This window comes from Acinonyx jubatus, chromosome D2 (assembly GCF_027475565.1).
Source record: "Acinonyx jubatus isolate Ajub_Pintada_27869175 chromosome D2, VMU_Ajub_asm_v1.0, whole genome shotgun sequence".
Classification (NCBI taxonomy): domain Eukaryota; kingdom Metazoa; phylum Chordata; class Mammalia; order Carnivora; family Felidae; genus Acinonyx; species Acinonyx jubatus.
In genome coordinates, this window is record NC_069393.1 from 9,680,103 (window position 1) to 9,693,714 (window position 13,612).

A 13,612-nucleotide genomic window follows, 5' to 3' on the forward strand; every position below is an offset into this window, starting at 1 on the left:
GATTGTCATTGAAATCTACTTCGAAAGCTCTTTTGCCCAAATCTATAAGATGAAGAGATGTATACTACTTTGTGTCTATTTTCAGATGGATTTCCAGGGTAATTAAGCAGTCAGTGTCACTGAGAACTTGCTAAGTGTCCATTTCTTACATATCAGATCCTTATTAGGTTTGCTGTTGCATTCTTCCTGCACTCATTCTTCACTTACTCTTTCAACAAATAACCAGTGTTTGGGCACCAGACATTTCTGAAGTCGCCATTACACTCAGGTTGCAGCTGGCATGAGGAAGGTGTTGTCTATTCAGTAAGTGTCAGATGACTCGGATGTGGTCTCCAGCACTAGGCCAGTAATAGGCAGGCAGGAATGTATGTGGGGTGTGTGTGTGTGTGTGTGTGTGTGTGTATGTGTGTGTGTGTGTGTGTGTGTTTACATGTCTGTGTTCCCCAGGAGGCTATAGTTGGTCATTTTGCTATCACATCATATCTTACCAATGAAAATGACCAAGATACAGCGTCCTGGGCAAGACAGATGTTAACAGATAATACACTATGACTTAATAATAACAGATTTTTGCACAGAAAGGTTGTGCCTGTATATTTCTGCCCAAGGGATTAAGAATGGTTACAAAATTCACTTCTGAATTAAACATTTTTTTCAAGTGAATAGCAGTTTACCAGTGAGATGAGAAAAGATTCAATGTTAGAAAGCATAGTCTATGCAAAGAAAGCAGAAAATGCAAAGGCAGGTGAGACTTACATGTCCAGCAACGATTTTCCTATGGTCGTAATTGTCATGGTGGATGGATGTGTTTTAGAACAGGAGGGTGGGAAGGTGAACAGGGCTAGACCAGAAGGAAGGTAGCAAGCTAGTAAATATCATACTTCCCATGTAACAGGCAATATCCTGGACATTTTAGGCGTATTTTGTCTCACAACTTTCAAAATAACCCTGTTTCAGAGGTAATGGAAATGAGACTTTGATTATGAAGTTGTTCAAGGTCATACAGCAAGAATATGGTGGATTTGGTGTTCAGAGCCACGTCTTTGAGATCAGAACCTCTCTTTTCTTCACCAAGATGCAATTAGTAGTTAAATGGGAAGCCACTTAAATGTCTTCTCATTTATTTGGGTTTAATTAATTTCTGCAAAGATAAAACTGTGGGATTTTGTTCTGTGTTGTCTCAAACTTCACTGAGAGTCCAAAGAATGTTCTACAACACTTTAACTTTCTTTGGTGTCTTTCAGATGTAAATGTTTCCTCTTAAAGACGGCATGGTTTCTTTGTGCTTTGTAGCAGATTTTTTTTTTTTGGTTTTTAAATAGGATTTTTAAATTATGTTTTACTTTTTTTAAGTTTTTATTTAAATTCCAGTTCGTTAACATACAGTGTAATATTAGTTTCTGGTGTACAGGTTAGTGATTCAACACTTCTCTGTACAACACCTGGTGCTCATCACAGCAGATTCTTGTTGACAGGCTTTATGCTTTTTTGTCTGTTTATTTCCGTCGCCCCTTAGTCCATCCTCAGACAAGGCCAGTTGAAAACACCGTGGCCCGTTTATCCTGGTGGCCGGATTTCTTCATCCATCCTCATTGGCACGACCTGTATGCCAGATTGAGTGTGGCTGGGTCTAACCTTTCCAGTGCCTCCTCCGAGGAAAAGCCCCACTGTCCCCAGAGGAGCTTGGCCATACTCAGTGCAGCCGTTGCACTGCCCCTGGGGTTCTGCATCCTCTGTGAGGATTGGATTCCCACCCCCTACCTCTAGTCTGCCTGAAAACACCCATCTTTCTCTAATATCACCCCCGCCCAAAGGAGAGCGATTCTTTAGATCAGAAGCCAACCGACCATTTCAACAAAAGGTCAGATAGTCTGTATTTTAGACGTTGGGAGTCATGCTGTTTGTCACAACCTCTTGACTCTGCCCTTGTGGCACCCAAGCCGCCAGAGACGATATGTAAATGAATGGCTGTGGCTGTGTTCCAATAAAACTTTATTTATAGACTCTGAAATTTGAATTTCAAATAATCTGCATGCTTCTTTTGATTCCTTTCAGCGATTTAAAAATGTAAGACCCATTCTTAGCTCAAAAACAGGCGGCAGGCTGCACTTTGCCCGGCCCTGCTCTAGACAGACAGTCAGCCACAGCACTCACTGCTTCTTCAGTGGGGTAAATTGGGTCTGACCATCGGGGTCTTTGACGTAGCTCTTTCTCTATAGCTTCTCCAGCTTTTCCTAGTTCCTTGTGGTCACGCAGTTTCTTCCTAGGGTCTTTAGCCATTTCTGTTTGCCCCCGTCTTTGTGCAAGGGAAGGACTGCATGAAGAGATCTGGCCGCAGGGGAAGGTGGTTAAGTTCTGTTAGCATGCTGATATCTGATCCGAATTCTTTTTCCGTCTCTGGAAAATTTCTTTGTTATTGACCTTTTGCTGTTCTTCAGGAACCTCTCCAATTGAAGCAAATTGAACTGACTCCTAATGAATTTGTAATTCTTTGAATGAGGGCTATTTGACCTTAGCTCACTTGATGTTTCAGACTATGTATTCTGCTTTTTTTTCTCCCGAGACTGTGTTGCAGACAGGAAGGTAATGTCGGCAAGTAAATGAAAGGGTTGATCAAACAAAAGTGTGAACTCAGACAAAAAATATGTGCCAGTTCCTACTTTTGTTGCCATTTATTCATTCGTTTACTCAGCAAATATTTACATGTGCCAGACTCTGCATCCCCACACGAGATCTCTCGCTTTGCAGGTCTACATACAGTGATGAGCAGAGGACCACGTTTGTCTCCCAAGAACCCCAGGGGAGGCAGAGATCAAGGAGACCCATCTTTCCTTGAATCTCTTGGTATCTGTCACTCATATTGTAGGACATAGGGGGCACAGGAAGCATAGGACGACACGTGTTCCTACACGTTGCCCATGATAAGTGAAAGGACGTGGCTCTAGAGGTCAGAGTCTGGGGCCGGCTGCTGTACTATTCTGAACCCTAAATGCTGTAAACGAGGAGACTACCTGTGTTGGAGCTTTGTTAGGAGGACTAAAAGAAATGTCATACACGGGCAAGATATAAATGTTTAGCACATAGGCCCTAAAAAAACCACCCACATCCAAGGATGTCAAATTTGCCTTTTGTTTGTTTTGTTCTTTATTGATAAATTTATAGCCTTCCAGTAAAGTCCTACCGATTTACTGCTAAATGTACTACTAAATCAGACTTATTTATTGACCGCACAGTGCGTGTCCATGGCTGTACTATGCATTGTGGGAGAAATCAGAAAAGTGTGATGTATCACCAAACATTTTTTCAAGCTGGAGGTTGGAAACATACTCTTATATGAATGATACGAAATACTCTTTACTGACGTTGTTATCTCTTTGTGTGTCTTTTTTAGATCTGAACAGTGATGGCACACATTTCAGTTATGAGTCGCTCAGTGAGCTGTGGATCGACGGAACGATAAGCATGCCTGTCGTGATGTATGCCGCTAAGCCTCTTCACTAGTAGGTATTTTCTATTCAGTATTGTTTACGTGGTTATATATGGAGATTGTCAACAGAGTCTACATGTATAATGAAAGAGAAGCAGAATACTTGTGTTCGTGTTGTGGTTATGAACATGGCTAGATTTATTCTGGTTATGTGGCAGCCAGTTGCAAAATGAAAGAACAGGTTAAAATGTACCTGTTGTGTATGTGTGTGTATATTAGTATGGAAGCGTATATGTATCCCTATGGCAGAGTTTAGAAGTATAGAACTTTACCTCTCTTTTAACTGAGTAAAAATAATGTCACTGGAAGTGTTTACTGTCCTTTGGCTCTTTAATATCATCATATAAATCTGGCAGTGAAAGCCTAAAAATTTTTACCTACTGTGATGTTTTGAAACGGTTCAATTTTATTGCCGTTTTAACTAACAAGATATCTGATCGTGTGTCCACTTACACAAGTATCATGTGGTAATTGACTTGTGATGTTTATGGTGTCATGGAAAAGGAATTATACTGTGTCAGAAAACCCTAATTGGATCATCCAACCAGACCCTCAGGTCTCCAGGCATCAGTTTCCTCATCTGCAGAATGAGAGAGAATTTCCGTTTTACCTAATTCATAAGATTACTTTATAGGTCCAGTGAGATAATAACGTGAAGTTATTATTTAACTACAAACCCCATAAAAATGATGTTATCTGTGGCTGATTAATGTTTCAAGGAGGAAGTTGGAGAAGAGTTGTGATCATACTTTGCTTTTACTTTAGTTTTTTTTTTTTTTTTTTAATTTCAATTCTAATTAGTTAACATACAGTGTAATATTAAATTCAGGTCTACAATTTAGTGATTCAGGACTTCCATACATTTGGTGCTCAGCTTTTTAAATTGGCCAACACAGTTTGATATTTTGTGTGTTATTCACCCAAAATATAAATGATAAAATCATACTTAACTTTAATTCATGAACCAAATAAATTTCTCATATTTGAGAAAATTATGTGTAAATTAAACATGAAAAAAAAAAAAACAACCAACCATGTTTCTCACACATATTGTACACACCAGTCCCCACCAACTATGGGTGTTAGATGTCTGCTTCTGTTCTCCTGGATACACTTTATTAGACTACGTTTGGGTATTTACACTCGGAGGAGAAAAGATACATTAGATACTTTTTGTATACAGTTTAATTTCAGGACATTAAGAGATAATGGAGAAATTCAACCAGATATTGTTCATTTAGCTTACTATATTAAATTCCTTTTTACCGAAACCTCTTCAGTGCCTCATATAGCCATTCTTTTTTTGCTGATGGAATACAGTTAGTGTGTTTAAAAGATTGAAAATGAGAATCTTAACGAATATATTTAGTAACATGGAAGAAGACCTTTTCACTAAAATTTTAAAAGTTGTTATATAACCGGGACCATGTAATGACACTGGTTTGCAGATTATTCTCCAGGAATTGGATATGATTATTTTTGAAAGGGCAATGGCTTATTACATGAATAAAGTGTTTGCGTTTAGGTGAAACAAAATCTTTAATAACAGGTAATATATATTCACTTGCTAATATTGTAGCATAGTCCCTAAGTGGGGGTGGGAGTGGGGGGGAGGAGCTGTCTAAAGTCAGATTTATGGGGTTGCAACCAACCCAGTTGTTTCATTTTCCAGCTTTGCACTGTTGGACAGGTCCTTTAACCTCTCTGCGCCTTAGTTTGCTCATCTGTAAAATGGGTCTAATAATAAGAATGATTTCTTTTTCTAAAAAAAGAGAGAGAGAGAAAGTAAGAAAAGAGGTGGAAAGGCAGAATGTATGTCACAAAACGATGTGGAGGACGGTTTGCTTTTCACTTCCCCCGATCATTTTGTCTAAACCATATTGTATACTTATTCCTGTTATAAATAAACTTAAGGTATTGTCCATTGGGCTCACATTGGACAAAGTTCAGTGGTTGCACTGGGTGGTATATTTCAAATGAGTCATCATTTGTTCCCAAGATGGGAAATACTGATAATCTGGGGCGGTGATCTGAGCCAAGAGCCAGTTGCCTGGCTGCTGTGTATGACTCAGAACAGAAAACCAAGTCTCTTTGTGTCACGTGTTAATTATAACCCATTTGGAACAGTGACAGTGCTTGGTCACCGCATCAGCACCCAGGATTATCTCATAGGGTTTTTGCGTGGATTACATGAGTTAATAATAGGGTCAAGTGCTTAGGAGCGCTGTGTGATGCTTCGTAACTAATCAACATTTATGGTTATTATTCACTGGACAGAGTGAGGGATTATGGTAACCACCACAGATTTTGGAATCAGAAAGCCCTAAGTCCAAAACCATTCATTATGTTACGGTGGAAGCTAAAGTAGTTACTGAACCTTTCGAAGTCTCAGTTTCTGGAAAAAAAAAAAAAAAAGAAAAGAAAGAAAGAATTTAAAAATACTCCATACTGCTTTTGTTGGGATGATTTAACACAACATCTGGCAAGCAGTGGTAGCCAACACCTGAATCGAGAGTTGTGAAAATATAGTCACAAATTATTGTAGAATGCATTTTTAAAGTAATGTAAATCAGAGATACTCCGATTCTGAAAATGTCCTTCTTGCCATATGTTATATTTAGGGGACTTTTAGAAATGTGCCCAATTATATGATTTACTTTGTGAGATCCAGAATTTCAAAAAAGACAAACGAATAACTTAACTCAAATTAAAAAATGCAAACATAACTTAAATATGGTATCCTGATTAAAAAAAAAAATCTGTTGCCTTTTTTAAGCCTATCAGGGAATATCAACTCAGTGTTTATTTTGTTATAAAGATTGGGCTGTTACCACATTTAAAATGATTTGTTTTCTAAAAAAAAAAAAGTGGGGGGGAGGAAAGAGGTGGAAATGCAGAATGTATGTCACAAAACGATGTGGAGGACGGTTTGCTTTTTCACTTCCATGAACATTTCGTCTAAACCATATTGCATACTTATTCTTGTTATAAATAAACTTAATGTATTGTCCTCTGGGAGCATATTGGACAAAATTCAGTGCTTGTACTGGGTGGTATATTTCAAATGAGTCATTATTTGTTCCCAAGGTGGGAAATGCTGATAATCTGGGGCAGTGATCTGAGCCAAGAGCCAATTGCCTGGCTGCTGTGTACAACTCAGAACAGAAAACCAAGTCTCTTTCCATCACGTGTTAATTATAAACCGTCTGGAACAGTGACAGTGCTTGGTCACTTCATCTCTGTCCCTCAGTATCACCACCCAGAGACTCTTTCACATGCAAATTTAACCTGACTTGTTGAGAATTCAGATAGTGATATTATCAACAGTTGCTTTCTACACGCCTGTTATTCTTCTTGTTTATTTTTGCAGTAGCGTTAGCCTTTAAGAGTTTGCCCACGATGAGGACAGTCATGGTTGCAGAGGAGGTTTTTGGGTGTAAACGTTTGGGAAGTGCATTTTTTTTAATGTTTATTCATTTCTGAGAGACAGAGAGAGACAGAGTGTGAGTGGGGGAAGGGCAGAGAGAGAGGGAGACACAGAATCCGGAGCGGGCTCCAGGCTCTGAGCTGTCAGCCCAGAGCCCGATGCAGGGCTCGAACTCACAAACCACGAGATCATGACCTGAGCTGAAGTCCGACGCTTAAGCGACTGAGCCCCCCCAGGCGCCCCGGGGAAGTGCATTCTTATGTCCACGTATGCAGACATAGGCTTTGCTGTCCCTGCTTGGGGCCCTTGGTGAGAGATGACCTTGGTCATTCTGACCTCCTTCCGGAGGGCCCTGCATTGCTGCATGCTTCAGGCCTTCGGTATGGTCACCATTCACATTTTGAGGTCTCGTATTAGGAGTTCAAGTGTAATAAAAAGAAGCAGAGTCGTCGTGCTCATCCAAACAAGTGGATTCTCTCATCGCCCTCCTTCTGCCCTCCTTCTTGCCGTGGCCATTGCGCACTTGCAATGTTTGTCTCAAAAGTGATTTGTGGCTTTAGAAGTGTCCTTTTAAAGGGGTCTGATCTGGTCGGTTATCACTCTAATACTTCATCAAATCGTGTCTCTGAAAACGAAGAGACATTTCATTCCCTGTCACAGGGCCAGAGTTTGGAAGAGGTAGGGGGTGTCCAGAACTAAAGTCGGCTGTCGTTCGGAGACAGACGTGAAATGAAATCTGTCTTGGCGGGACTTTCAAGAAGAGGTTGTGACTGTAAGCGTAACACACTCATGGCAGGGAGCGGGAGAAGCTCGGAGCGGTTGCGGGTGAGCCGGGTGGGCAGCAGGACAGGCGGAAAAGGAGCTCATGAACAGCGAGCGTCTGCTGCCCAGTGACCAGAAGTAGCCTCAGATGAGCCGCAGACGCCCCCTCTCTTTTGTCGGCTTCAGATCTCAGCCTCTGCGCTGACCGCCCACCCGGAGGCACCCCCGTCTCACCTGCCCATCGCCATCTCCTCGTGCTCGCCGTCCATCAGACTCCAGTTCTTCCTTCCAGACCCATTTGGCATTCGCTGCCATCTGTGAAAGCTACCCCCATCCTCCTCTTAAAGTGGACCGTCCCCTGCTGTCCTTCCACCTCTGTACTGCGGACGCGCCCTAGTGAGAGACCACATTCTTCACTTCTTCTGCAATGCTTGGCTTCCATTTCACCATCAACCGAGTGGCTTATGAACAACAGAAATTTATTCCTCACTGTTCTGGAGCCTGGGCACTCTGAGATCAAGGCACCAGCAGACTTCATGTAGGGTAAGGGTCTGCTCTTTAGAAAGCCATGTTTTCCGTGTCCTCACATGGTGGAAGAGGCAAAGGAGTTTTCTGTGGCACCTTTTATAAGTTTCCCACGTATTCTTGTATAACTATAATCCCATTCATGAGGGCTTCACCCTCATGACTTAATCACCTCCCCAAAGACCCCGCCCCCCTCCACATGCCACCACACTGGACATTTGCATGTGACATCTGAGTTTTGGGTGAGAGGTCCACAGTCAGTCTATAACAAGTATCCATCTACCCTGTTGCAGTCTTGTTGAGGGCATTCCTCGTCTTACTCAGTCTCTTATGTCCAGGGTCTAGTGCTCAACAACTAATTCCTGATTAAATTAATGGTAGAAACAATACCATTCTCTGTCCTCAGACTGAAGAGGCAATAATTGCATTTGCCACATCAAAAGATTTCTATGAAATGTTATTCAATATGGATATTACTTCAAATTGTTATTAATATAAATCTGCAGGGGCACCTAATGGCTCAGTCGGTTCAGCGTCCGACTTGAGCTCAGGTCATGATCTTACAATTCATGAGATCGAGCCCCACATCGGGCTCTGTGCTGACAGCTCTGAGCCTCGAGCCTGCTTGGGATTCTGTGTCTCCCTTTCTCACTGCCCCTCCCCTGCTCATGCTCTGTCTCTCTCTGTCTCTCAAAAAACAAAATAAAACATTAAAAAGTATATATATACATATATATATAATTTTATATTATAATATATTATACATTATATAATTTTATATTATATATTACAATATTATATATTATATATAGATCTGCAAAAAGTATAACCAGAAAAATGAAAACTGGCAACTTTTAACATATTATGAGATTTGTATCATTTTTAACACTTTTAGAAAAACAGAACACAGTTTTGAAAATGTAAAACTGATTCTACTAACTTCCTTATGGGTTTACTATTAAATGGATTATTTTTAGAACAGCATTTCAACAATAAGAATTATTTGACCTTTTCTTGACTGAGATAGAAATGATTTTTTCCATGTAAGTTAATATGTAAGAAATTATTTATATATTAATTAAGGAATTAATAGATTAATTAATAGTTTACTAATATATAAAAAACATTAAAGAGTTCTTAAGGTTTTGTTTTATTATAGTAATTATTACATATATTTAAAATTGATTTTGTTCAATTCATTATAAAATATATTAAAATGTGTAAGATATTTTAACATAGTTTACCCATGGAAACCATGGAAGATACCTACTATTAATCTGAGTGGGGAAAGGTGGAATGTATATATTGTGTAAGTCAACATTCCTATAGGTTTGAGCTGTTTTTGAAGAAATACAGAGAAAAACAACCAAACCAAAAAATTCCCTCCAAGTCAATAAACGAAACCCTCATGATGTAGCCGCATGAAGTTCTATCTGAAACTTAACTTTGGTGGCCGTATACGACACAGTAGTGGACTTACAATTGTTTAGTTTAATATTTATACTTGAATAGTACCATGTTAACAGGGAAGATCGTCAAATCCGCTAAACTAGTATTTTCACACTCGACATTTATCTTTGTTACTTCGTGTACATCACCCTTACACAGAGGAGTCACTACAGGCTCACGTAGAATTGTGACACACTGTATCTTAAGCCATTCAGCTCTCACAGATGGCTGTAGATAGGTAAGCGGAAGGCATTGAGCCAGTAAAGACGTATTTCAGAGAGGAAAATGGGCTGACAGTTTTCAGTGCATGAGCTATTTTAGATTGACATGCTTCTGGCAAAAAGGGATAATGTTTGAATGAATCATGTATCAAGAATATTCATCCAGTTGTGTAAGCAGAAATACAGGACTAATGTAGGAGTGATGAATATTCATCCAGTTGCGTAAGCAGAAATATACGACTAATGTAGAAATATAGGGCTCGGGTAATCACAATATTAAAGCTTTGGTGTGCTCCAATAAGTAGAGCATGGTATGCCAAGAATAACATATTATCGGAAGAAGTAGGGGTTTTTATTTTGTTGTTGTTGTTGTTATTCCCAGAGGCAACACTTGAAAATTTTCGAGATTGTTTCCTGGTAACTTTTTAAGTCTTTATTTTATGTATTTGAAGATTCGACTATCTTAGTGACTATTTCCTGACATTCTTTTTAGCTAATGAACTTACAGGCATGTGGCGAAACTTGGCAATGACAGTGAAGACTACCACGTACTGAGCTAGTAACTGTGCAGTAGGCTTTGGTCTCATATTGTGTCACATCATTGTGTCATCCTCACAAAACTCTGCAAGAATGGCCTCATCATCTTCCTTTCACAAAGGAGATGAGTACTGTACCCTGTACCCCACTGTTTCACATCCATACTTACATAACCTAAATTTGTAACAGCCTCATCCCTACAGGGGGGCACATATGTATGGAGGCATATCATATCTTATGAAATTAGAAAACTAATTTGATTTTTAAAATAAAATTAGTGTTGAAAATATAATGTGCTTCGGGTTTTGAGCCATGCTTCTCTCATATCCTGGAGAATCAATAGCTTATAAAATTATAATTAAAGAGTTCCCCTTCTATCCTTCTGCAGCAACTGATATGAATAAAAATGAGAATCTGCAGTTATTTCAGTCATGTCTTCAGTAACAGATACAAGCAGGTGTCTTCCAGGAAAATGCATGAGAAATGCATTTTTAAGACTGGACAGTTTATCCGCAAAGTTCAACGACATCCTCATTCAACATGTTTTCTTATATCTTTTTTTTTTCATATTAACAGTCAGTGTAAGTGCCATGAAATCAGCATGTGTTTCATACTATAATTAATTGCTCCCACAAAATTCAGACTAAAATTCTTATTCTCAACAACTGTCTTCTGTACACCAGTCACCTCACCAAATGCTTTCACGTTAATTCCCTCTTTTCAGCTCAGTTATGCTTGAAAAGAATTTTGTGGATTCATGTCATATGCTGCCTCTCTCTCTCTGATGGAGAGATATTAACAGTGTTTTACTGTCCCTTAGATGTGCACTCAGTGGATCTGTTAACCCCAGCAAGCAACACCTAAATGGAATAAAAAAAATACAATAAAATAAGCCTGGGAAGCAGAGAGAGTTTTGAAGAAACACTTGCTTTTAAATAAAGGAGATAATTATAATATTTTGAAGTCATTTAAAATTCGAGGGGATTAAACTATCTGTAAAGAAAATCATGCCCTACATGACATTAGTTAAATATTTGAAGCTGGAGAACTGAGGTATTCTGTTTATTCATTCAGCAAATATTTCTAGACCTCCTTCTATGCAGCCCTGCCTGCCGCTGTGAACAACAGACAAAATCCTTGTCCTCGTAGTTTTTCCAGGTAGCCACTGGTGAGCAGGAGGCATGGAGGACGAGAGTAGAGAGTGCGTGTGTGTGTGTGTGTGTGTGTGTGTGTGTGTGTGTATACATATATGTAAAGTCCTTTTCTATAGTGACATAGATCATTAAATATATGTATATACAAATAGTAATGAATTTAAGTTTACATAAAAGCAGTTGCCTTTTGTACCAGCAAAAACTTTCTTCAAAGCATAATTTTATTTGTTTATAATGTTTATTTATTTTTTAAAAAAAATTTTAATGTTTATTTCTTTTTGAGAGAGAGAGAGAGAGTCAGAGCATGAGTTGGGGAGGAGCAGAGAGAAAGGGAGACACAGAATCTGAAGCAGGCTCCAGGCTCTGAGCTGTTAGCACACAGCCCGACACAGGGCTGGAACCCACAAACCGTGGGATCATGACCTGAGCTGAAGTTGGACGCTTAACCAACTGAGCCACCCAGGTGCCCCTGTATATTTATTTTTGAGAGAGAGAGAGAGATAGAGCGTGAGTGGGGGAGGAGCAGAGAGAGAGGGAGACACAGAATCCAAAGTAGGTTCCAGGCTCTGAGCTGTCAGCGCAGAGCCCGATGTGGGACCTGAACCCATGAACCGTGAGATCATGACCTGAGCCGAGGTCGGACGCTCAACCGACTGAGCCACCCAGACGCCCCTCCAAAGCATAATTTTAGATTACAAACTTGGAAATTCTTACCAAAACTTCCTATTTTGATTGCTTCCAGAAACGAAAATTTTGATAATCTATCTCAGTCTTCGTTGGAAAATGATTCATGTGTCTTCTGCCTTGTTTTCTTTACTCACTGTAAGATAATTTTGTAGGTGCTCCAGAACCTAAAGGAGAAAACTTCAAGACTATTGTGTACATCATCAGATTACACCGAGAGTGGCTAAAAGCGACTGAGGGGGACAGATAGCTTGCACACCATGAGGCCCAAAAGGGAAAAAATAACAGAGAGAAGAGAAGCAATTCCAGTGTTTTGGAACTTCGGTCGAAGTTCAAGTTCTTTCTCTGCTGAAGCACGGAGTGGCATGGATGTGTTGCCCTTGTATCACCTAATCCCATGGAAGTTGGGTATAGAACCAGAACCATTCATTGATTGATATCCATCACCTAATTAGAAATGTAGTATCTGATGTAGAGCTGCTGACAAAAGGAAAAATTAAAAAAAAATTGGGTAAAGTGGCAGCCATGCACTGTGCTGAACCAGCTTTCCAACAGGAAAGTGAGTCAGAGATTTTTAGTGATTTTTGGATGCCATATAATGACCTCTTAAGCTCAGCAAGTAAGTACATATTAAACTCTGTTTACTTAGATTGCAGTGATAAATAAAATAGCCCATTCCTCTTGGGGGAGATGATAAACATCATAACTGCATTCATTTTAAAAAAAAATATTTCTTTTCTTTGCATGAAGCCCAGTTGCATGTTGGACAACTTGGTCTACTTTCTAGGTTTTCTGAATACGTGGTTTTGGTGGCTCTCCCAACTCCAGATCACTTAACTCTCATGCCACTGATGTGAAAATCAATGCTTGATGCAAAAAGTGCTACACAAGACTTTGCAGCCATTCTTGAGAGTGCATTTTTAAATTTAGCTCTTTAAAATAACCTAGATTAAAAAATAATGTAGTCAAATGGTAATGTCTAATGGCTTTTAGACGATGGGGCAAAAACAGTGCCGAGGTGGAGGGCCATGAGTAGCTCATCAGTGCTATTTTGCCTTTTCCCTACTACTCCGTATAGAGAGCAAAACTAAAGGATTTCCGCCAGAGTGAAAATTGTTGACAAAGTGATTATCACCAAGTTCCCATCCTGTGTGCTAACAGCCTGCAAAGTGTAGCAGTCTAATAAGGAGAGTAATTAAAACTGCATTTCAGTGTCTCATACTCCTAGCATTTGTCTATTAAAATACATTAGACACGTTATAGAAACGTCAGTCTTCCTTAAGCTGGAGAGGTGTCTCCAGCTTCCTCAGGGAGGAGGTATGTAAGATAAGTTGCAAGATACAACTAGTAAGCCAAGACAAGGAAA

At 39.6% G+C, this 13,612-nt stretch overlaps 1 protein-coding gene across 4 annotated transcripts in view; it reads left to right on the forward strand.

The window, feature by feature from the left end:
* Window positions 1-13,612, forward strand: part of CHRM3 (cholinergic receptor muscarinic 3) — a 516,421-nt gene that overhangs the window by 142,642 nt on the left and 360,167 nt on the right. For 3 of the 4 annotated variants that reach the window (XM_027046905.2, XM_027046906.2, XM_053206979.1), the window contains exon 2: window positions 3,392-3,500. The gene's annotated coding sequence lies outside the window, so the exon portion shown is untranslated. Of the gene's footprint in view, window positions 1-3,391; window positions 3,505-13,612 lie in introns of all 4 variants that reach the window. The other variant, XM_053206980.1, reaches the window with a different exon arrangement.